Source organism: Marmota marmota, unplaced genomic scaffold (genome assembly GCF_001458135.2).
Source record: "Marmota marmota marmota unplaced genomic scaffold, marMar, whole genome shotgun sequence".
In the NCBI taxonomy this organism is placed as follows: domain Eukaryota; kingdom Metazoa; phylum Chordata; class Mammalia; order Rodentia; family Sciuridae; genus Marmota; species Marmota marmota.
Window position 1 is genome coordinate 36784047 of NW_025999990.1, and position 24822 is coordinate 36808868.

General features: G+C 36.0%; 1 protein-coding gene and 1 long non-coding RNA gene across 2 annotated transcripts in view; both read left to right on the forward strand.

Moving 5' to 3' along the window:
- Positions 1-24363, forward strand: part of LOC125617746 — a 34619-nt gene extending 10256 nt beyond the window's left edge. The window contains exon 2 of the long non-coding RNA XR_007348846.1: positions 2349-24363. This is a non-coding gene — a long non-coding RNA (uncharacterized LOC125617746). The remainder of the gene's footprint in view (positions 1-2348) is intronic.
- The window catches only part of Cdh2 (cadherin 2), a gene marked incomplete at its 5' end in the record, with an annotated part of 209462 nt that overhangs the window by 63955 nt on the left and 120685 nt on the right, over positions 1-24822 (forward strand). The window lies entirely within an intron of this gene.

Here is a 24822-nt window from a genome sequence, read left to right on the forward strand (position 1 = left end):
TTGTCAAGGTTTTGAGCTTTGATAATAAAAGTCCTGCTCTGTTCTTTTCTTCCCTGGCAGCGTGTGTCTTGCCTGTTTCCAAGGCCTGTAAGTAGGCCAGAGAGCCACTGCAGGTCGGCCTTGGATGATGATAAGAACTCTGTCCCTTGCAACAGTAAGCAAGAAGGCTCCCCTTCTGTGACTTTGCACTGACCAGTCACTGGGTGGGCGTGTTCCCTCTTTTTTTTAATCCTTTTGCATTTCTCTCCTGTGCTAACCTCATTCAGCTTGATTTACCCTAAGTCCTGCTTGGAAAGAGGGGGGCATGATGAAGAGAACCCACGATTTAGAGAATGGCAAATTGGGTTTCTAGAGCAGCTTTGTCCTGTTCCGCTGCAGACCCTTGGCCAAGTCTTGCCACCTCTTTCTGTCCTTAAATGCAGCCCTTGTAGGCCTGGGTACTTTTCTCCTTTGAACTTTCATTGCAGTAAATAACATATTTGCTTTAGAACAAAGTTATTCTTTCTTTCATGCTCTTTCCCTTCCTTCTCTTCATGGCAGAAAGGTGTGTTTACTCTACTTCCTCAAGAGCATGAATATTCCTTTGCTGTCTCCTGATAACGATAGTTGTTACTTAGGTGCATCAGCCCACTAGCTTGCAGTACAAAATTTATTATTTCAGACTTGAGGGACAAAGGCCAAAGCTTTTGTGACGGGAAAATACCCTGGTGACTGTTGCTGTGAGCATTTGGCCTTGACTGACTCTTTTCTTGATTTTGTCCTTATTATTCCCCTTTTCCTAAGTTTGATTCCGACTGACTTCCTGGCAGAAGTGGCTGCAGAAATTTCTCCCTGTTCCTGGCCCTAACTCAGCATCTCACAAAGGGGCCAGGTTAATTCTTAAGAAATAATTTATGCAGTCAAAGAATGTGGTTTACAGAGAGTCCTATGTAGGGAAACACTGTTTTGTGATGTTAGTTTTTGGCTTCAACTAAAACAAAGAAGAATTAACCCACAGGACAGTGCTTAACAGGGGAGGTAAGAGCAGAGGTCCCTGTGTGTGATTAGTACAGTGCCAGGGTATTTTTCTTTCTGGTGTTGACGTGGGCAGCACCAAGTTCTTCATTCAGAAAGGGAATAAACCCCTAAGTGTGTCAGGTTATTGCCTCTTATCTCAAGAAAGGACACCATATGGTCCTGTATTTGTATGCTCTTGCCATGACAATTCCTTCTGTCAAAAATGGTTTTCTCCAGAAGTATGGTATGTAAATTCTTGGCTGATCATTCCAAAAAGGAAGGGAATAGCATTTGTTAACCAGCATTTTTGAAAATACTATTTTGGCATATGAAAGAGGAAGTAACAACCCTTGGAAGTGTTGACACTATTTATGTGCTTTTAGTTATAATAAGGATACATGATTTTATAAACAGTAAGAAAAGCTTTCTTCTTCATCTTCAGATTATCTGGATATGTCTCTTTTTTGTTGTTTGTTTTTGTTTTTAAGTTTCATATTCTTGAGTAGCCTAGGAAAACATCAAAGAGCTTTTGACATCAGTTATTTGTGAAATCACCTTGAAGCAAATAATTGGTTCTGGCTGGAATGATACTGAAATTTGCAAAAATAAATCATTCTTCAGTTCTTGAAAATAACAGTCCAAAGTGTTGTATAAAGTATGGTTGTCCCATATGTAGCTCCTCATATTGTCTGTTCATTTATTATTATAATACCTAAAAAGAGACGTGGCCAAAGAATTCAGCTTTAAGTTTCCAATATGTTTAATGATGATCTTCCTCCCAAAATCCTTCCTGAACTGTGCAAGAAGGAGGAAATCATGAGTTTACTTTTAATTGTGTGGGGATATAGAAATCCACCAACTTACAGTAGGACCAACTTAAAGTAGGATGATAACATTTCTTTTTTGTTTGTTAATTGTATGTAAATTAGTAAAGTACTTTTTCTTTTATAAGAGTATTGGATTCTTTTTTAAAAGAGAAATGTTACCTAGGTCACAGGCTAGTCTACCTATTTATTTATTTTGTAGCAACAGGTATCTTGTTTCTATGGAAAATGTCATTAATTTGAATTGGGCACATAAAAATGAATATTCTTTTCTGCTCCTTATTAGCTTCAGTAGCATGAGTTTGTAGGTACAGTAGTTATATCATTAGCTGTCTAGTTATTCTGGCCATGGTTCAGAATCTGGTTTAATAAGATTAATCTTAATGCTTTTAGTACTGGAGAAGGTGCTATTGTTCTGTCAAAGTGTTATTTAATGGCTGATGTGAACATAGCCCATTGAGGTATGACTGGACACAACTTTTCATTATTCTGCCTTTCTTGACTAGCCAGGTAAATGGAATTCTACAGAGTAGGGATAGAAAAGAGAAGTGTATTTATTTGTTTAGATATTACTCCTTATAGGTCAGGTTGAGAAAACTTGGGAAAAGCTGCTCTGTTCTGACTTGTTGTTGTTGTTGTTGTTTGTTTGCTTTTTTAAAAAAGGACTTAGAGAGTTTTTGCAAAGCAAAGTTCACATGGACAAAAAGTGGCTAGTTAAAACTCTTGGGTAGGTCATCTGTTGAGTGCAAAATATAGTGTCATAGGAAAAAAAAACTAGAATTTTTAATTTTGTCATTAAAATTTGCATATATTATTGGGCAGGCACACATTGCACACATGTGCTTTGAAGACTTAGAATAAACTTGATTTTCTGAAATTCCTCTTTGTATGGCTTCTGTATTTGACTGTTAGAGGGACATGAATGTGTCTTTGAGCAGCTGTTTGATTAAAAGCTGAGCCCCAGTCTGTCAGGGTGAGTTAGATTTGGCCAGGACCCAAGTGTATGTGATTGCATTTCATCTACTTCCTATCTTAACAGATGGATCTGTTTCTTTGACTATTCCTAGTCTGTCCTTTAGCAATACCTAGATATACCAATGTCTGTAGAGTGCATTGATCAAAAAAGAGTTAATGATGCTTTTCTGAGGAATGTTATGTTTCCCATAGCACTTTTTAAATTTATGGATCAAATAAACAACTGAGAGTTTTCAGCACTTTTTCAGATCTTTGGAAGTTGTCTCCAAAGCCTGATCCAAAGAAAATGAGGCCATTTATCTTTCCAGGGGTTTCCATGCCCTCTCAACACCTATGTGTTAATGGGATAAGTAAGAGTGGTTTTCACTCCTTGAAACCTGCAGGCTATCAAATGGAGAGGAAAAAAAGTGGAAAGGTTACTGCTTCCTATGTCTACCAGGTTTTATTATGGAAACTGTTCAGCCAGATAATTGGGTTTAATTTGTTACAGAGGGGGAGATTTGTATTGTAAACAAGAAAGTTCTTTGAAGATAAATCTTGTCCATAGTTGTTAGAATAATGTTAGAGGAAGCTTGAACTTTTTTTTTTTTTTTAATTTTTTAATGGCCTGGAGTCAGAATCAGAAGGGCCTTTTCCTTTTCTTTCTTTCTTTTACAACCCTCTCCCTTTTTCTTTTCTTTTTTTTTTTTTTTTGCTAGAGCACAAGGTGTTAGTGGGGGCTAGATAGTGGTGCTAAGGTGTTAATTAATAGTTTTCACAGCTTATTTCCTTCCTTCCCTTTTTTTTTTTTTGCACACTAATTAAAATACACAACAACCTTTTAACTCCTTCCCCCAAAGGAAAACTTATTTCTTTTGACGTCTTCATTTTTTTGACTTTGCGCACCCTCCCCTGCTATCCTCTTTATCAAGGACTTCTTTATAAACTAAGAAGAGCCCTTAATATGTTTATTTGCAACTCTTAAACTATTGGGGAAATGAATCGTACTTGTAAAGTCAAGATTTGTTTTAATATGTATCAACATGATAGCATGCATATTATGACACACCTATTAAGTCATTTATTCGTTCTCCTCATGTGTTTTCCACATTGGGCTCTTTATGGTTTAATCCTTTGTCATTTTCAGTGACTAGGTAATAGTGTTTCTGGAGTCTTTTATCACCAATGAGACAGTTTCCATTTTGAATATTCATACCATCTCATACTCTGTACCATCACAGCAAAGATCCAGATTTTAAACATAATATCTGTAGGTATTAGATGTGAGATATTGTAAGTCTAGATTCGCTTTTTAACTTTAGGTGCTTTGCTTCAGAAAATATGTTATTCTTTTATAAAGGAAATATTTATTTCTTTACATTTATTTACTTATTTACTTTTTATTTACATTTCAAAAGTCCTTGAAATGATGAGCTTTTGATTTTGTGGTGTGGAGCTAGAATTTTTCTAAAACATTTCTATGATAAATGTACTAGAGAGTAGTACATTTTAGTTTGGCCTGCTTTTAATTGTCAAACTTGTAGAGCTTTTCAGCTTTGTTATTGTCATTATTTATTTTCTCACAAAATATTTGTCATGGGATGAGTTAATGGATACCTAGTTTGGATGTGTACATGTGTTGAATGCTGGATTTAGTTTCCCCCTTGTACATAATTTTTACCTTTATTTTTTTTTTAGTTTTTGCTTATGTCCAGAGTAATGTTAACTCAACATTTGTGTAACTAGAAAAAGTATCTCACATTATCTTTGACAGAAATTAGACTTAATTAGAGATGCTTAACCAAAATTATAAATTATTTTAAAAGCTTGAATTGATTTTTAAGTGCTGATACATATTTATCATTATGTGATAAAAGAGTTTTCACTAACAATTATAAAGTCAGAAGCAAAAGGCCACTAGCAGAGGCAGATGCCCTAAAACTTAGACAAGTAGCTCATTTTGTGGGCTTCCTCACTGTTGATCAATTACCTGTTACAGAACTTTATTTATTCTTTCATATCTAGAAGTTTGTGACCTAGGTGATGATTTTCCTTTTCTAATGAATACGTAAGGTCAAATCATCCCACCGGAAGGGAAACAAAACTAAGTAAGATGGTTCTCAAAACTTAGATATTATACTTTCCTATCCCATATTTGCTAGTGGTGACTGACTACTGGCGGGAAATTAAAATTTTTAATTATCTCATATTCACAATTTCAGGATAGAGAACTTATGAATAAACTCTAGGAGTAAAGTCATATCATGAGAGGATATGAATGCATTCTCTTCATTTCCCATTAATTATAATTTCTATTTGGGGGGTTTTATAGTGAATTCTCAACTAACTAATCAACATGGTAGAGTGGTGTTTCCTGGCTAATTAAGTCATGTAGGGTTAACCAGAAACCTATTTTATTTTCTTATAAAGATTATTAAACATCTGTATGAAGCATATTAGAATACTTTAGCTATTATGACAACTTAATGAATGGAATTATATATTTAATTAAGGGACTGTGCATTAATTTGGGTGAATATTTTTCTGAATTTAAAATTTTCATTTTGAGGTTCTGTGATAGGCCGTAGTCTGGAAGTTAGGAGAGAATGAAAAATGACTGATAAAAATTTGTTTTGTTGTCATTTTGAGCATTTTCTCTGAATTTGGAATAAAAGAAATAATATTTAATTTGCGTATAGTTAATGGATTCTGCTTAATTTAGGCTATATTTCTTTTTATGAAAAGCTTATTTTGAAAATGATAGCAAGAATTTGGAAGTATTCCAGAACTCTAACATTCATACTTAATAATTTGCTTTATTCAGATTTATTTTGATTGGCATGTGATGCCTATGTTGTGTTCTAAAAAATCTGAAATCACAACATCTTGATAGAGTCTGCTCTATTTTTGAATTGTTTTAAATAGTAACTTTAAAATTTGCATTAATTGAAAGGTATCTTGTCATAACATTTGCTTTGTGTCATGAAAGGTTATCTATATTTGGAAGTAACATTTTGGTAAAAGGAAGATTATGGAATATTTATGAACTTTCTCTCTCAGAGACTCACAGAACAGGATGGAACTTTAGAGCTTTTCAACCACAACCTTCTCAATTTGCAGCTGAAGGAAATGTATTGCAGAAAGATCTAATGACATGCCCAAGGACACATAGCTGAAAGTATTGTGAGAGGAATTCTAACTCAAGACCCCTAGATATAGGTCAAGTCTTTTTAACCATGAAACCATCTATTCAACAAAACATAATATTTCTAAAAAATCCTGGTATAAAGCTAGAAGGTAGTGAATTTTATTATAAATACACTTCATTAATATTTTATCACATGTAAATACATATGTATAGGCTCACATACATTTGCATCTCTGTATATGTTTAGCTTGTCAAATGCTTTTATCTTTTCACCTAGTAAAATATGTTTGATTTAATTGGTAAATTAATCATGAGTGTGAGTATAATTATATGAGGATAATTTTACTTATTCTTCTGATCCAATTTTAGGAGTATTGTACCTTAATAACAATTCCATAAGATAATGAATAGTGAAAAGAATTCTGTGTACAACAATTAAATTAAAAATTAAAATGAGAATGCTTAACAGTTTTTAAAATATATTTGATGAAAAATGACAATTAAAGATTGTCTATGATTCTACTTTCAAGTAACAAATTTTTCTAATATAGAACAAACACATGTGCACTTTGAATTTATTTTGATTTAGTTAATTCTTTAGAAACAACGGCTCTGCAGAACCTCTTAATGAATATACGTGGTAAAGGTTTTTAAGGTTCCTATTTGGTAGTGAAACAACAGAAACTTTTGATAACATTGTTTATGGTATTTCTTCATTATAAATCCATTTTTATTAACAAAAATCAATATTATAACCAAGTAGAATTAATACTGATTGTGTTCCTGGACAGGCAGACAGGAAAAAGTCACAGCCAGTTGGCATCAAGAAGTGCTGCAAGAGCTTAATGCCCCTGTCCACAGCTGGCGGAAGTTGCCAGAAAAAGTGCTGTTCCAAATTTTCCTTGGCTATTGGTGTTCATAGGGTGCAGCCTGATTTTGAATTTTAGAGCCTCTAATTTTTTAAACTACATTTTAAAAATCTTGTTGATTTCGTCCTCTTCTTTTTTAACATATAAGTGTTTATTGTGCTTATCAGTTAGGTTTAAGACTCTTATATTATTTCATTTATTTCTTTTCTGACAGTTAACTGAATACCTGCCTACTGTGAAAATCTACTATTCAGTAACTAGTGGAAAACAGGGTGATTTTTCATAGGCAAATACCATTTTTGATTATTAGTATCAGCTCTGATATATATAGTATACACACACACACACACACACATACACTTTACCTGACTTCAGATTTATACCCTAAATTTTTTATGATTTGAAAACCAGGTTCAGTTGCAATGTTGAGGATTCTTGGATATGTACTATTGCTCACTCTGTATTAGAAGCTATTTTCATGCTTTGTTTCTTTTTAATTTCCATTTCATTTTCTCAGATAATTTTGAGCCACTTCCCATACCCTTTGCCACCACTCCCACAAATAAGCCAAACAAATAAGGCTTACTCCAAAGCATAAGATAAGTTTGGGGATTTTCTATATTTAATTTACATTAAGTGCCTAAACTCTTGACTTTAAGCGGCAAGGGACTAATTTGCATATTCATTACAAAATAAATAATCTTCTTTGCAATTGCTCTTTCCAAAGGTACCAACTCTTGTCTCTCACAGTTGGATACTCAGTATGGAAATGGGCCTTCTGTCCTGTATTCCAGTCAAAATCTTGACTGTTGGGCAGGATAGAAAGTACCAGAAAGAGAGGATATTGGTCTGTGTTACCACCCCTCTGTTTCAAGTTGTTTTTAAAAAAGAAAAGAAAGAAAGAAAAAAAAACTTTAAGAAATGACTCTGCAGAGATGCATCATAATAGCCCCTCCAACTGTGTTTGAAAATTTCATTTCTTAATTCTTTAGGCATTTTGCAGCCAATCAATTCTAAACACTTGGGATTTTTTTCTCCACTTAATTAAATTTTAAAAAGCCCCCCCCCCAACTAAAATTAATCCCTATTTCCCTGATTTATGACATATAGAGTCATTTTCTCCAAAGAAGGGAACTGCTATCTTTTTTAATGGTAAAACCAGGACACAGGCAAATTCCATAATAGAAAAGTTTCCCACTCCCTGATCAAGGTGAGTGGGTGTGAAATGTGCCCATTTCTTTATGGAAATCAGAACAGGTTTCCTTCCCTCTTGAGCAACTTGAGAAACAGGAAGAGACACAGGTGAAAAATGGAGGGGGCAGAGAAAAACTGAAACAGGTGGACAAGTGGCTAATTTTGGCTCTAGTAGGATTTTCATTATGGCAAAAGTAGGACTTTTTGTAATGCAGAGTATTTATTTTTCTTTCTTATATTAGAATCTTTAAGTAACATAATCAAGCAAATTAAAAACCCTTTTTTTCATGCTTAGGGGAGATTTTTGTAAATCTATTGTGTGCTTCAAGCTATACAATTTCATTTTCTGAAAAAAAAAAAAAAGTTTATTTTGTACATCAATCAAGTCTTCCTCTTTAAAAACCCTGGATCCTCAAGAACCATTATTTCAGTCAAACATAGCATTTTACTCAGAGTAAATTGCACATGGGTATTAAATAAAGCTTGGTGAGATTAAATTCCCAAATGTGTTATGGTGTATTTGTTTATAAATCACAGGTGTGGTTACAGCCGAGTCTCCAGGTGGCTTTTGGAGAAATATAATTTAATAGGGTGCTGTTAAAGAAATGCATCCAGGTGCAGATGACTTTGAAAGACAGGAAAATTCACCACTAACTTCATTATGATACATGGAAATTAAGTTGTGTTTAGTCAGGAGAGTCATATAAATAGCAACAGGGGTCATAGGACACTGCTGGTCGGTGGGGGAGGTGGGTAGAGGATATGTTTGTTGTTTAAAACTGGAACATTGGAAAGCTCTGGAATACCCTTGAACAATAGTTAGAATGTGTAAGCGGGAAGCAAACTGCTAAGTTATTGTAGACACAAAGTAACTGAAAAGTTATTTAGACCATTGACATTAAGTTTGATCATTCCTAGTAGCTGTATGAGAGGATAACTCTTTGTTTTATGTTCACAAATCATTGTGTACACTGTGGTTAGTTTTAAACTGGAATGTTCTAGAATACATGTGTTGAGCAAATATGAAATATGACAAGAAATAAGATACTGATGCTTGTTGATAAGTTTTACAAAATTTCACTTTTTAAAAGCGTATGTCTGAGTGGATTATAGTCAATCCCTCTTTATGGGGTTAGTCTTGCCTGCATTCAGACCTCACTCCGTGGGACAAAAAAAGTTTGAGCTAGCGAGTTAGTGCTCTTGTTTGGATATGGTTCGAGTGTGTCCCCCAAGGGTTCACAGGCTGGAAGCTTGGTCCCCAGAGTAGCAGTGTGAGAAGTGGTAGAGTCTTGAAGAGGTGAGGCCTAGCTGGAATTGGTTAGGCTGTTAGGGGCACTGCTCTTGGAAGGGACTAATGCTGGTCTCACAAAGTGAGTGAGTTCTCCCAAGAGAAGATGGTTAAAGTTTGAAACCACTCCACGTGCTTGCCCCTTCTGTATGAAGCTAGTTCCCTTTCTACTTCACCACATTGTGACCCAGCCGAGGGAACCCTCACTAAAGGCTGATGATGAGGCTCTCTAATCTTGTACCTTCCGCTTCTGAAACTGTGAAGTAGACTTCCTTTCTTCACAAATTCCTCAGGTATTTTCTGTTCTAGAAACAGAAAATGAACTAATACACGTGTGCTCTATAAGTATTGTAGTTCTGTGTCCTGTAGTGTCCTCTAGTTCTGTGGTCTATCTTTTTAAATTTAGAGTAGTAACTCTGAAGATTCTAATAGTTGTAATTTTTTAAATTTCAAATAAAAACTTTTTAGGTTTTGCCAAAGTTTTTTTAAAACTTTGGGCCCCATATGTTTATGTGAACAACATTATATCATCTCGTGAAAACTCTGGTAGGGTACTGAAGACCATAGCTAAGTTGTTCTATATACCAGATTTGAGAAACTAGGCCCTTCTGACTTTTCTGTATACTGATAGGTTAGCATAGTGTATTAATCCAGGTCTTCCAGAAAAACAAAATCTTTTATATCAATATCAATGTCCATCTATTATCTATCATCTATATATGTCTGTAAGGATTTATTGTAAGGAAGTGGCTCATGTGATTATGGAATCTTCCAAGTATCAAGACCTGAAGGAGAGTCGGCAAGCTGAAGACTCAAGAGAGATGATAGTGAAGTTGTAGTCCGAAGGCTAGCAGTCTCAAGACTCAGGAGGAACCGGTGTTCTTCAAGAGTTCAAGTCTGAAGGCAAGAAAAAGCTGATGTCCCTGGTCAAAGACATCTAACAGGAGGACTCTCTCTTGCTCAGGGAGGCTCAGCCTTTTGTACTTCTCAGACCTTCAGCTGACTAGGGGAGGTTCGCCCACACTGGGGAGGCCAATCTACTTTATTAAGTCTACTGACTTAAATGTGAGTCTCATCGGAATCCACTCTCATAGAAATACCTAGAATAAGGTTTGACCTAGTGCCTGGACATTACATGGCCCAGTCAAGTTGACAGTTAAATTAACTACCACATGTAGCAGCGTCTGTCCAGTGCCCAGGACAGTGCATTACAAAGATCAGTGATCAATAAATATTTAAATGGATGGATGGATGGATGGATGGATGGATGAATAAATGTTCAACACAAAAGCTAAATAATCATGTTTCCATATTGTAGATCTACAAATACATCTGATTTTGCTAATTAAAAAATCCAAGATTTCACATGTATTTGAAATATAGTATTAGTTGATGTTTTTATTTATTTAACACCTGGGCCATGTTGAAGGTTATACCTGCCTTGAGATTTAAACATCTCTTTTCTGTTAAATTCAACATTTTTACTTGCTACTTTCTTCCATTACGTATCACCCTGTCTCAATTTTTCTGTAACTTCCATGGCCTTGCTTTCATATGTAGGTATATTTAGTATTTATATTCAGTTTTTTATTTATCTTTATATTTAATATTTATCTTCTTTTCTCTATAACTCATTTTAGTTTTGGTTGGTTTTGACCTTATTGAACTTCTTTCTAGTAGCTTGTTGCCAATTATCTTTATTACTGCATAGATAATAACTTTCACATTTTTATTGGTATAAAAGTGTTCAGTGAAATCCTACAACTGGCAATGACTTTATTAATGTGACTACAAACAAAAAGTGAAGTACAACATCAATATTTTGAAAATGAATTATATATACTATATATATCTTGAATCTATTCTCTTAATGTGATCTTTTCACCATAGAATTATAAAGTCTTATTGATCTGCATTCTTTTAAGTTCTTACAATGTAGATACTGCCAGTGTTAGGGGACATGTTGATGTCCAATAACTTATAAACTAACAATGTAAGATACCAGAAAATATAATGGAAACACCATATTTTAAAGGATTTTCTTAGTAATAGTTTTCTCCCCATAACCAAAAAGTTAATATATGTTTTCTGTAGAAAATTAGAATAATCCTGTTATTTTTTTAATTATAAAAGCATAATAAACTTACCTTTAAACAGCAGAGGTATACAATGAAGGTAATAAACATCACCTGTAAACATAAACGTCACCCTGGAGTTGTTAGGTTAGTTATAGCCATCCATTTCTTTCCTACACCTGTAGTAGAGGCCATCATTCAATGTGGGCTCTGCATTGATGTATTCACTTACTCCCTAAGGTTTATTTGTAACACCATTGAATACTAATGGTGCATTTTTCTTGGTTACTTGAGGACGTGCACAGAGTGTCAGAACATTCCAGTTATTCCACACATTTTCGAAGCTGAAGTTGAACGAGGTGACACTTGGCCACCTTCTTTCAACTCTCAGCCTGTAAACAAGAGTCCTTTTTTTTTTTTCAATCTGTCTAATGCTGCCTTTTAGCATTTTTATGCTTTTTGTTGGTGATTTTGATGTTTAAGATGGCCCCTGGACCTATATAGTACTGAGGTGCTTTCTAGGATTTCTAAGTGCACAAAGGCTATGTTGTACCTTGCCGAGAAAGTATGTGTGCTGGATAAGTTTTATTCAGGTAGAGTTATAATGATGTTGGCCGTACACTTAGTGTCATGAATCCACGGTATGTATTAAATAAGGTGTCTTTAAATAAAATGTACATGAAACACAGTATTCATCAGCTGACAAAATTATCATAACCAGAGGCTGGCAGGAACCTCTCTCTGTGTTTTCCCTGTTTGTAAATTCAGTGCTTTCACAATGTTACAGATTTCGTAATGAGAATAACAAGAACACTTTATTTTTTTTTTCAAAAATTAAGTTCCACTGTAATTTATGCATTTTCCTTTTAATGGCATATTTGAATATTTTCTGGTGTCATTAAATATTTTAATATAATTTTAATGTCTGTGTAGCAATACAGCCTACAGAAGTGCTATTAGTTTATTTAATAAAAGTCGTCCTTTTATAGATCATTTGCTAATCCCCCTGTCTAACGTTTTGCTATCATATGCAATTCTGGAAGAAAAATTCTGTAGCTTAATCTTTACCACATCCATGATTTTTTTCCTTAGGATAATTTTTATGCAAATGAAATTTTTTAGACATAGCTTATGCAAATCAAAAGTTGGCTGTTTGCAATATTCCTTTGTGATCTTTCTAATATGCTCTATCCTGCATAGAAGAAAATTAACAGAGTCCCATTTTATCAAATTTTGAAAACCTTTATAAGAATATGAAAAAATATATAAAAGTTCTTTTTAATCTCTTATTTCAGTGGCCATTTATAGTAAATTTGTACTGATGTATGTAAGTTGCATTGTAGAGTCCTTTAAATATGGAGAGACTCATATATTAGATATGAATGTGCCCGCAGGAACTGTTAGGGTTTTTTAGTCCACCTCCTACTTTTTATTGATAAGGTAATAAACATTACCTGTAAACATAAACGTCAGACTGGTTGACTGCTTTATTTTGAATTGAATTTTTTTTAAAGAACAAAACCACATAGCTTTATTTATTTTTTTAATATTATAACCACGGATGTGCAGGAGGACTCAGACTGTCTATTGCCACACCCATACCCTCTTTGATTTGTTTTTTTCTAGCTTTGTTTTAGACACCTAAATTCAAGAAACACAAATGCACATCTATTCTTTGTAGGCACAGGTGCAGAAATGAAGAAAGGGCACCCCTCTCTCTCATCCAGCAAGTCAGAGCAGGCACACCGATGCTCTCTTCTCTAAGGGAGATACTGATTAATGTCTCTGGGGGTACTCTGAAGTAGAATGCATTGGAAATACAGAGATTGGAGAAAATACTACTTTCTGCTGTGAGAATTGAATAACTGAATAAAGTGGCATGTGTTTTAGACATTGAATGATGACTTGGAAATTATCATTGGAAAAATTATCTAATGGTATAAATATGCATACTTCTACTACATTGGCAGATTTTTAAATTTTGCATATGATCTTTCTCAAATAAGGCACTTGTTTAGGTTGTCATTATTTTAAGCACTGCTGCTACAGAAAAGCAAATATTGATATTCCTGCATCACTCTTATTTGTGAAGGGTGTTTGGTATTTCATATTTTTTACATAGTCTCATAATAATTGTGTTAGGTTTTTTGGTCACTGTGACCAAAATACCTGACAAGAACCACTTAGAGGAGGGAAAGTTTATTGGGGGCTCATGGTTTTAGAGGTTCAGTCCATGGATTTCCTACTGTCTTGCTCTGGGATGAAGGTCAGAACATCATGGCGGAAAGGCATGGTGGAGGAAAGCTACTCAATTCAAGCAGAGAAATCCTGAGCAACAGTGACAGAATGTCTTCAATGACCTACTTCCTCCAACTCTGTCCCAGTTACCACCCAAGTTAGCCCATTCAGATTATTAATCTAGTAAATGGAGTAATCCATTGATCAGGTTGCAGTTCTCACAATCTAATCATTTCACATCTAAAGATTCCTGCATTAACACAGGAGTATGAGGGGACACCTCATATTCAGTCCTTAACAATAATTATTTTGGTTTGTTTATTATTTTGGATCATACATCATTTAGTATATAATTTTAGGTTGTATTGATACATTTTAATTTTACACTCTTCTCTAATTTGATCAATTTGGATTTTGTTCCATGTTTTGATTATTATAGATAATCACAAATGAATAATTAAATGCTTATATAGCTTATGAAATATTTTTGGGCATATATTCCTCAGAGTGGAATTACATTAAACTACTTTATAGCTTTTGTCATGTATTTTCATAATGCTGTCCAAAAATGTTTGGCTGATTACTTGCATTCCTTTCCATGGTTATTCCATCATTGTATGGTGTGTGTGTGTGTGTGTGTGTGTGTGTGTGTTTAAAAATCCTACTTTCTTAGCAACTGAAAAATGGCATCTCATCTTTTTAAATGTACATTTGTTTTACTACTAGCAAGTATCAATCATTTTTCCTAATAGTATTTGCTACTGAGATTATATCTTAGGTAAAATTGATTGTAGTTTTTGCCCAAAAACTTGCTTTGTAGAACCTTTCTTTGTCTCACTCAAAGTCATTCCGTTATTTATGGAGATATTCCAAATTAAATATTTTTGTGTATATAAAATTTGAAGTCCATAATGTGTACCTTCATATGTTGAGTGGTGTAGAGGGAATAGCACCTCGTATGATTGGGTTTCTCACTTAGCACAGATACTTTATGGAAGAAAAATATGTCTGAACAACCTTCACAATGACGTGTAAAAGAAGCAGATGTTATACCAATAGTATAATTCTAAAATAGTTTATTTTCTATCATTGGAATGCATCTGTTCACCATAGTAATAATAGCCCATTCTGATTCCTTCCTCTTTCTTTGTGTTGTTACTATACCTTGTATATATTCTCCATTAGGGAAACTTAGTCACAGTACATTGTCATTAAGACTTTTTTTATGTGTATATGTTCCCTCTTCTAGATGCTCCCTGAGGAGTAGAAACCCATAGTCAAACCCTTTCTTCCCTTAATTCCTGATGCTAACACATAGCCATGAAGTCACTCCTTAGTTTTTTCACTCATTTAGCAAACATTTATTGGATGTCCAAGTGCTCTCCAGAGTTTTATTGGGTGTGGAGTCCATAAAGATGAAAAACCCTGGTCCCTGAAGTCTGGCCAGACTATTTCCAGGGAGGAGAAACTTGAGTCCCTAGATAATTGACAGAGTGTGAAATCTGATTTTAGAGTTTAGTAAGGCCTTAAAGCACTAAAAAAAATATGAGTCGAGACACTTTATTAAAGCAGCAACTATCAGAACTTACTGGAAAAAGTATGTTATAACATGTTATAAATTCTTTACAGTTTGTTTTCCCAAACTTTATAGGTTTTTAGCTAAATTGGTCTGGACAACTCTGAGTCCCTACCCTCATTCATTAAAAATCCTAACTCATAGAGATGTACTATTTAGAGCAGACAGGAACCTTAGCAATCATCTATTTTAAATCCTTCTTTTTACAGTTGAGGAAATTAGACCCTAAAGCATTCATAACTTACCCCAGCCTGGTTGAGGCTTTTTTTCAGATCTTATTTCAATATTGTAGAAGGATATATTTCCTTATAAATATGATCAAGAACATTCTGTGCATCCTTGCACATTTGAGCCTAAGAGTTTTTAATCAGACACAAGAATCATTTAGATTCAGGCTCATGTGGATGGTGGGCTGTGTCTTCCATGTAGACTCTGCTCACATACCACCCCATTTCCCTTTGTGCCGTGTGTACCTCCAAAAACGTCACAGGAAACTGAGCTCTGTGATATTTCTTATATTTCTACAGTGTTTGCTGCTTAAAAAGAGATTGAAGTCTACTTTTAGAATTCAGTTGTGGTTCTTTGTGACAAAGATACGTACAAATTAGTACTTGGTTCTGAGCTTTAGTTTTTCAGTGTAATATATAATATGTAAAGGAAGGAGAGTACATCAAGGAGAATATATAATGCAGTTGGCTCATGGCAGTAGAATTTTTCACAGTGTTTTGTCTGAACCTTATAAAACAGCCAAGCGCTTAGTGTTTTTTGAGAACAATCCAATGTTTTGTTTTCTCTTTTGCTTTGATTAGACTTTAGAAGATAAAGATATGTCTATCTTAGTCACACCAGATCAAGCTCACATGGTAGCCTTCATATGAGATGAGTGTGGCAAAAGGCAGAAAAAAACCCTTTGGAACTGTATATTATTGATTAACTAAATTACAGACGTTCACTTATCCCTTTATTACATGAAGCAATCTTTCAGTTCAAATGAGGACTCAGAGGCAAGAGACTTCACTTAACATCTTCTAACTTGGGGTTGGTTGGTTTGTTTGTTTTCAGATCTGAGTCAGAAGTTTTAATTTTAGAGTACTCTTTAGGGCCATATTTCTGTTCCCTGAATTGCCAAATTGTGTGTGTGTGTGTCTTCCTAGAGAAGGATTCCTAGCATCATAAGCGTATCCTCAAAGGAATTCTCAGATCAAAGATGAGGAAAACAATTGCTCCAAACTTTCACACAGTAACTGCTAGATTGTGGTAATTCGTGAAATGAAAAGCAACTTCACTGTTGACATTCCTTTTAACAAGTTCTTCAAAGTGGCAGAGGTAATAGTCACTACTTGCATTTGTGGTTTCTTTAATCACATTAAAAAATTCCCAATTCATTGGTTGTGTTTGGAATGACCGTATAACTTCCATGTACAAGATGGCTTAGGCTGGAATATTGACTAATTCCACCTGGTTGTCAAAAATATATATATTTCTTCTTAATGGACTTCATCCTTCACTGTTAAAATGAGAGAGGTTAAGATTTCTATAATTCCATCTTTCTCATGATCTTATTCATCTATGAAAGGTAAATGAACTTAGACATAATTATTAGAAATGTGATTTGATACCACCTCTGAATTATGGACTTTTTCTTGCTGTGGTTTCTTCAAAGATTTTGTGTCTTACAATATATAATATGTTAAAAAAATTTTCAACTTCTATGTTTTAATGGGGATTTTACTATTTTAAATTGTTTTGTGCTCTTTTGTTTTCTCTTTTGATCAATATTTTGCTAATTCCTTGAAAGCTGTTGAAAGAATTATAAGAATTATAGTGAGTACAGTTTAATTACATTGGGCTTCTGAGGGGTGACGACTGAAATTTATATGTTCGACTGTTTCTCTGACTTAGGTTTCATTTTATAAATAATCATTTCAAAGTTAAACATGATGGTAATCATTCCTTCTATAAAAGAGGCTCAGGTTAGACCACTGCTCACATTAACTTGCTGATTTGGCATCATGATTAGTAATTGCTCTGATTTACCCATGGTCTCCTTTCTTGGCCTTGAAACTAAGTAAGAAGAAATAAGACTGCTATTAAACATCAGGCTATGAAAATTAGACTTTATATAATCACTCACATATGAAAAGACAATTCTTGGTTAGTGAGGGTGTTATGGATTGAATTGTGCCTTCCTCCCCAATTCACGTTAAAATCCTTACCCATGTAGTTACCCCAGAAAGTAACTGCATTTGGAGACAGGGTCATCACAGAATCGAATGAAAATGAATTCATGTGAGTGGACCCTAACTCCAGTGGACACCTGCCTGGTGTCCTTCTAACAAGAAAGATTAGGACTTAGACATACTCAAGGGGAAGGCCACATGGAAAGTCAGGCCAAAGATGGCTATCCACAACTAAGAAAAGGGCTTCAGGAGAAACCAACCCCCTGAACACCTTCATCTCAGACTTCTATCCTCTGGAGTTGTGAGAGAGGCCACTCTGGTGTCCAGCACCCTGGTTGTGGGACCTTGTTTTGGCAGCCTGATCAAGCCAGTGCAGGGCTCTTGTTGCAGGGTTGCTCAAACCAGCTCTGTTAATCAAAGGAAAAGAGAAGCCCATCATTCTTCTTGGGAAGCAGAGGGTTTTATTCGTATTGCTTCCACATAACCTCTATGACAGTGTCCTAAAGCCATTGGTATTTTGTTGATTAATTTCCCAGTGGTACCTCCTTCAAATAGATCAGTAGATCATCTCTAAAATATTTTTTTTCCTGTAAAGCTTCAGGAAACCTATATATTGAAAAATAATTTGTATTAATAACTAAGAATATCTGCTTCATTCCCATCAAAATGTTGTTTTATCCTCTTTAATGATAATAAAAATGAATATGGGGTTTTTTTTAGAGGGGAGCCATGTGGGGGGAGTCTTGTCACTTTATAAAAACATATGAAAAGAATTGTAGAATATTTGCCAGACAGACTGAAGGATAAAGTTGACTAGCTAAATGAACTAAAGGGAATTAAGTTCAATTAGTTACAGACCAAGTAAAAGGTATTTATGTTTCAGAGGTTTTTTTTTTTTTTCCCCCTTTTCTCAGAGTAATTTAACATCAGGGAGGGAGTTGAAAATGGAGGAAATGGGAGGAAATACAATTTTATCCCCTCTGCTCTCAATTTGGTTGATAATCCCCAGTGTCTGTTTCTAGCAGGGGGACAAACCCACCTCTTTGCATTCATATAGATATTAGAGAAACCAGTACTCTTGAATTTTCTTTCTTCTCAAGCTTCATATCAGAGTGTATCTCGATCCTTTCATTTTTACAACTTTGTCCTAGAAAATATGGTAAAGTCAGCCTTTGCAATTAAATGCAAAATCAATGTAAACTGCCCAGAGGACTAGGGTATTGGGTATTAGCTTGTAGAGACAAATGCTTTTCCATTCCTCTTGTGATTCAGCCACTATTGGATATAGAAATTTAAGACTTAATCTCTATTATCTCAATGTTCCAGTTTTAGGCAGAGTGAGAAGGAATAAAAGAATTTTTTTTTTCCCCTTCCAAACCAGAGAGATACATATTATATTAGAAATACTGTACTGGTTTCTGGGTATTTTTAGGCCATGATAGATACAACATTCTGCACTACAATAAAAGAAAATTTGTCTTTTTCCCTGAAGTTATATTTTAGTTTTCATTAAGTTCTTATCTACCGTAAGTTTGGAAGGGGGTAAGCATTTATAGCACTGCCAAGAGTCTGCTAGAATACAGTAGAAAATACTCTAATAACGTAGGTGGATATTAATTTTGAATTTTGTAGCTGAAATTGTACTCTGTGGGGGGATAGCACATAAGCAGATATTTGTAGCAGTCCTAGTTGAAGCTTAGCCTTCCCTGTTTTGCTGACCAGTGGTATGACCTTGGGAAGATGGTTCATTCGTTTCTGGCCTTCACTTGTGCTTGAAGGGTGACGTGATGGAGACTTATGAGATTTTAGGTTCTTGCCTTTAAGGGGCCTTACAATTATTGCTCAATACACAAATCCATATGTCAACCAATACCGCACATTTGTTACTGTTCTTCAAATTAATTTCATTGTTATTGAGATCCATGTAATTAATCCATGTGTATTTAAAAGCATATTGAATTCAGTGTACTTATTTCATTATGCAACATCTTAGTTGACAGATGTGTAAAAGAACAAATTACTAACATGTAGGGGTGCATATAGTTTTTTATTGTTGCATGTTTTTGTCTGGTTTATAAATTAAAAATTGGTATTTCTATTCCAAAAAGAGGAGCGGGCAGATTCAGTGATCTTCAAGACTCTTCCAGCTAGGACATTCAACAGTCTTTTGACGTGTGCTAACTATACTATAGTTGCTCATTATTATAACCTCAAAGATTTACTAAGAGGATATAATCAAAGAGTGCTTAACAGCACAATTTATGGTGAATATTGAATATTCTCAGTCTATGGAGGTTGGATGTGAAGTGTAGAGAACTCCATTATTAGTCCACACTTCAGTCCTCTTGGTTGGAGTCCAGGCTCTAGGGCTCTCCTATGCTGGTCTTACTTGCTGGCAACTGTGAAGTTCTCAGGTCTCAGGAGTGGCCCTGCCTTCCTGGTTTCACTAGGCATTGGCCTAATGAAGGTTCTCTGGTGGCCTCACCATTGTGACCAGTCTTTTCCTGGGCCCAGCCATCTTGAACATCGTTTGAAATCTAGGTGGAGGGAGCCACATCCCCACAGTTCTTAAATTCAGCACCAAGTAAACACTGCTAATGGCTTATGGCTTGTGCTTCCAGAGTGGTATGGACACACCAGGGTCTGCTTGAGCCATGGCAGGGGTGACTGGGAAGTAGGGCAGGCACTGGAATTTGAGGAACAAGATCTAAAACACTCTGGGCAGTGAGACATGGAAGGTGTTCCGACTCATCCCCTCAACTATTCTACCATCCTAGGGCTTTGGGCCGGTGATGGAAGGGGAAGCCTCCAAGATCTCTGAAATGTCTTTCTGTCATTCTCCATTGTCTTTGTGATCCTCTCTACCCATACTAATCCCCTGAGTCAAAGGTCACCTAGACACAACCTTGGTTTGGTCTCCAAAACTCACCTTTTCACTCTTTAATGGCCAGGCTGATATTTTTCCCAAATCTTTCCCTTCTTGGCTCCCTTTTAATTACAAATAATTTGTCTTTAAATATCACCTCCCTTTTACTGTTTTACTGAAGAGTTTAAAATTAGCCACACAATTTCTTCAATATTTTGTTTGGAAATTTCTTACACCAGATATCTTAGTTCCCCGGCTCTTAAATTCCATTTTCCATTAAAGCCTTCAGGCATGGACACAATTCACCAAAGTTCTTTGTAACTTTATAGCAAGGATGACCTTTACTCTAGTTTCCAATACCTTGTTCCTCATCTCCATTTGAGACCTCAACAGAATGCCTTTGCTATGCATATTCCTACAAATATTCTAGTCATGACCACTTAAGTAATCTCCAAGATTCAGACTTTGCCTGCAATTCTCCTCTTCATCTGAGTTCTTAACCAGGGTTGCCTAAGGCACCACGTTTATGGCAGTCTAGGCTTTCCCAACCTGCTCTTCTAGATTCTTCTGGCCTCTACCCATTACCCAGTTTCAAAGCTGTTTCCACATTTTGAGGTATCTATTATAATAACTGCCTTACTTCTTGTAGCATTTTCTGCTTCAATCCATTTGGTGCTACTATAACTGAATACTTGAGACTGGATGCTTTATAAACAATAGGGCTTTTTTGTTTCTCAGCTCTGTAGTCTGAGAATACCAAGACCATGGTGCTAGCATCTGATGAAGGCCCTTGTGCTGTCATCCCATGATGGAAGGCGGAAGGGTAAAAGAGCAAGAGTACAGAGAGGCCAAATTCACTTTACAACAAGCAGGCTCGTGAGATAACTAATATACTCTCATGATAACAACATGAATCCATTCATGGGGCCATACCCTCATGACCCCAGCACCCATCTGGCCCCACCTCCAAACACTATTGAGTTGCGGATTAAGTTTCCAACATATGAATTTGGGGTGGGGAGAATATTCAGACCAGAGCACTAATGTTCAGTCAATCTATATACATTTGTTTTTGGAAATAAGATTATGAAAATCAGGATACCCCTGTATATAGACGGTACAATTACCTTTTTAAAATTCCCTTACATTTAGGAAATGCTACCAAAGATTATACAATTATAGTGTAAAAAAACTTATGTGTTTGGCTTTCCAAGTTGTAACTGAATATTTTCGGATGTTCTGGAGTTGTTATTCCCTGGAAGGATGTGGGTTGTGTTTCTGACTCTGTTATTTGGGTTTCTAAAATGTTTTTGTTTCCCCCCCAAAAGGTGTCCCAGTCTGGCTTAGAGTCAGCAAGGTTGATTTGGCATTGAAGTTTCCATGAAATATCTTTTGGAGCTGTTCTTCATCATGAAGTTGTCTCCTAAACATAGACAGGTTTAAATTGCTAGGAAGGGGATACACTTCTGATCTGCTGTGCTGTGGTCCTCTCTCTTTTCTGTTCCACTTATATTCAGTTATGAGAGAGAACAAATGATTAAAACTGGGTCTCACAAGTGTAAGTTTTAATTTCCTTGCCAATTAGAGTGGCTAATGCCTTTTAGAATGGCTATTTTGTATAAATTACATGTGAGTGTATTCATCTACGTATTCATTTTTTAAAGTCAAGTTTGATTTCCCTTTGAATTGCATTAGAGTCTTTACTTGACACCCAGTATAGAGTTTGTGTTTTTCTCTTGTTACGGGCAATGTCTGCTTCCTCTCCCTTTGGTCTTGTACTCTTTTGTATTATGGCTCTCTTGTGTACAGATGGCCCCCAATTTGGAAACACTTGACTTGCTCTAAAAGTGGCTGCCATGTAATGTCCCCTGCCCCTGCAGGAACCCTTCCACACCTTGTGGGAGCTGTGGGTGCTGGAAGTCCTTAGGTCCCTGCTCACCTCCTCTGGAAGGTGCCCGGTTCACCAGATCCCTCTAGGTCAGACTTGCACCTAACACATGGGGAGTGTGAATGCCTTCCAGGATATGAGGCTGAACTGCAGGACTGTGAGCTGTTAATTCCCTGAGCTTCATTTTAGAAAGGGTATCTGACTAACTTGGAGGTGTCCAAATGATTTTCAAATTAGTCTGAATGAAAAGAATTGTGGTTCAAATGTCAGGTTTATAAATTAACATTCAGGCCATTTGCATGTTTGGGCTTCTTATGTATGTCTTGTTTTTCACATTAGATTTCCCTTCTCAAGATGCAGGGATAGTTGCTTTAAAGTGCCTGTTAGTGCTTTTTGTTTACATGCTCATAAACGTAGTTGATTATATGAGTGGTCAATATCTTCTTTCTCCTCTCCCCCAAAAAGAAAAAGAAATTATACTTTAATCTGATGTGAAACACTCTTTTTCTTTAACCTATTTTTGTCAACTTAATATAATAGATGATCTGTTTCTCACCCATTAAGCCTAATTAATCAAGGTAATATTTAATTTTCTCTGACTTACTGTCTGTTTTAATATTTTCATCAAGCAGCCTCATTACCGAAGGGTCATCTTTCCGTTTTGACAAATCAAGTGTATCTCTGGAGGAGCCAGTGTTTATAAATTTTCCATTCTACCTTTTTGAGCAGCAGGAGGAGAGAAGACAGTGAGACAAACAATAAAAATCTGAGTTTGTGTAGCAGCGCCTGCCTGTCCCTCTGGGTAACAGAGCTGTAATTTCCCTGTCCCATGATTCCCGTGATAGAAGTTTGGTCAGCCTTGTTTTTGTTTTGTTTTCTTTCTTGCTTTTTTTTTTTTTTTTTCCCTTTATTTGAGTGGCTGAGCCTGTAAAGATTGGAGCACAGGTGAATATGTAGTTTGGCCCAGCAGGATTGATAGTCAAGTTGTCTGGCCACAGTCTTTTTTGTAGTGTAACTATATGTAAGGAAGACATATTTGGGTTTTGAGATATTGGACATGTAGAGGGGAGGATTGTTTTTTCTTCTTATCTCAATATAATGAAAAGCTTGGATGAAGGCAGTCCCAGGAGCCTGTACCCCCGTGTGTCATAACTGGTGCTTGCAGGAGGGCGAGATGCCAGGGGAGCTCAGACGCTGCAGCTTGTTTGTGTTGGCATGCGGCATGTATAGAGGGCATTATAAATGCCCTGGCATGGGAGACAGCCAGAAGATGCATTTGGTCCTCTCACCCAGTTACTGTTTCTGTTGGAGCATGTGCCTTTGCTTTTCGTGAAGCAGGCTTGTTGTGTTGACATCATCAAATCTTGGTCCTCCTCATGGCGCAGGAAGAACCCTCTTTGCTTTATCACGCTGCTCTTCACACACGGGCACAGCCCCTTGTGCACTTGGCATCAAACTCCTCTTTTGTATCTTTTGCAAGGAAATTGATCTCATAAAGAATGCTATCAAATTCATCAACTGGCAAAAGATATCATATCCAAGTCTAAGTAAGAGACATAAAAAGGATGTATTCGTAAGCTTGACTATTTCAACAGTGCTACTTAGCAAAAAAATATTAAATAGGCCTGTCTGCTATTAAATCACTCCAGGCATAACCAGCCAAAGAATTTCACAATGTGGATAACCTCCAGCCCTCTGACTGTATGCAAAGCAGGAGGCCTGAATGAGAGCATTGTGTTTAAAACCTTAAGCTGGAGCAAGACTAAAAAGCCCAATCTTGCTGGTTATTTTGGACATTCAAATGCTGTCTAAGAGAAAAGAACTCATTATGACTCAGTTCCGTTAATTAGACGTAAATTACCGTCTTTTGTCTGATACAAAAGAAGGTAAAGGGAACTCTGCAAGACCAGAGGATACAGAAATTCTAATGAGATGAGAGCATCGCTGGGAAACTGAGTGAATACAAGAAGCCATTCAGCGTGAGGCAACCCCTGGTGTGTCTTGTGTATGAGCAAAAGGCAAAAAACATACACTTGGAACTGTCCAGATTCATATACTGTGTAGAACCAGGGTCGATACTCCACAGAGCTCAGAGGCTCCTGATTCTGTCACAATGTGAGGCTGACCCAGGAAATATTCTCTCCTTTTCTCCCCCTGGTTTACACTGTGATTTTTGTTATGTACACAGTCTTTCTCAGTGGGAGACAAAAGGCCTCTAACTTGATTGAATGATAAGCAAGTGGACCTTTGACTCAAAAATCAAAGAAGGCTTAATAAGCAAAGGAAATTAGCACAGTTGGAGAAGGAAACTTAAGGAACTAAACAGGTTAGAGGAATTGTTTAATCATAATGATAACCAAGGAGAGAATTTCAAGATTGGGAAGGATCAACTCTATGTTAAGTCTAGAAGTGAAAAGCTACTTAACTAGGGGAAGAAAAAAGGGACACCTTGAGCCCTTCTTTCAACTGTATAAATACATTTTCTTTTTTTTTTATTTTTTAATTTTTTATTGTGGGTTGTTCAAAACATTACAAATTTCTTGACATATCATATTCGACACTTTGATTCAAGTGGGTTATGAACTCCCACCTTCACCCCATACATAGATTGCAGAATCACATCAGTTACACATCCATTGATTTACAAATTGCCATACTAGTGTCTGTTGTGCTCCCCTGCCTTTCCCATCCTCCACCCTCCCCCCTCCCCACCTCTCCCCTCCCCT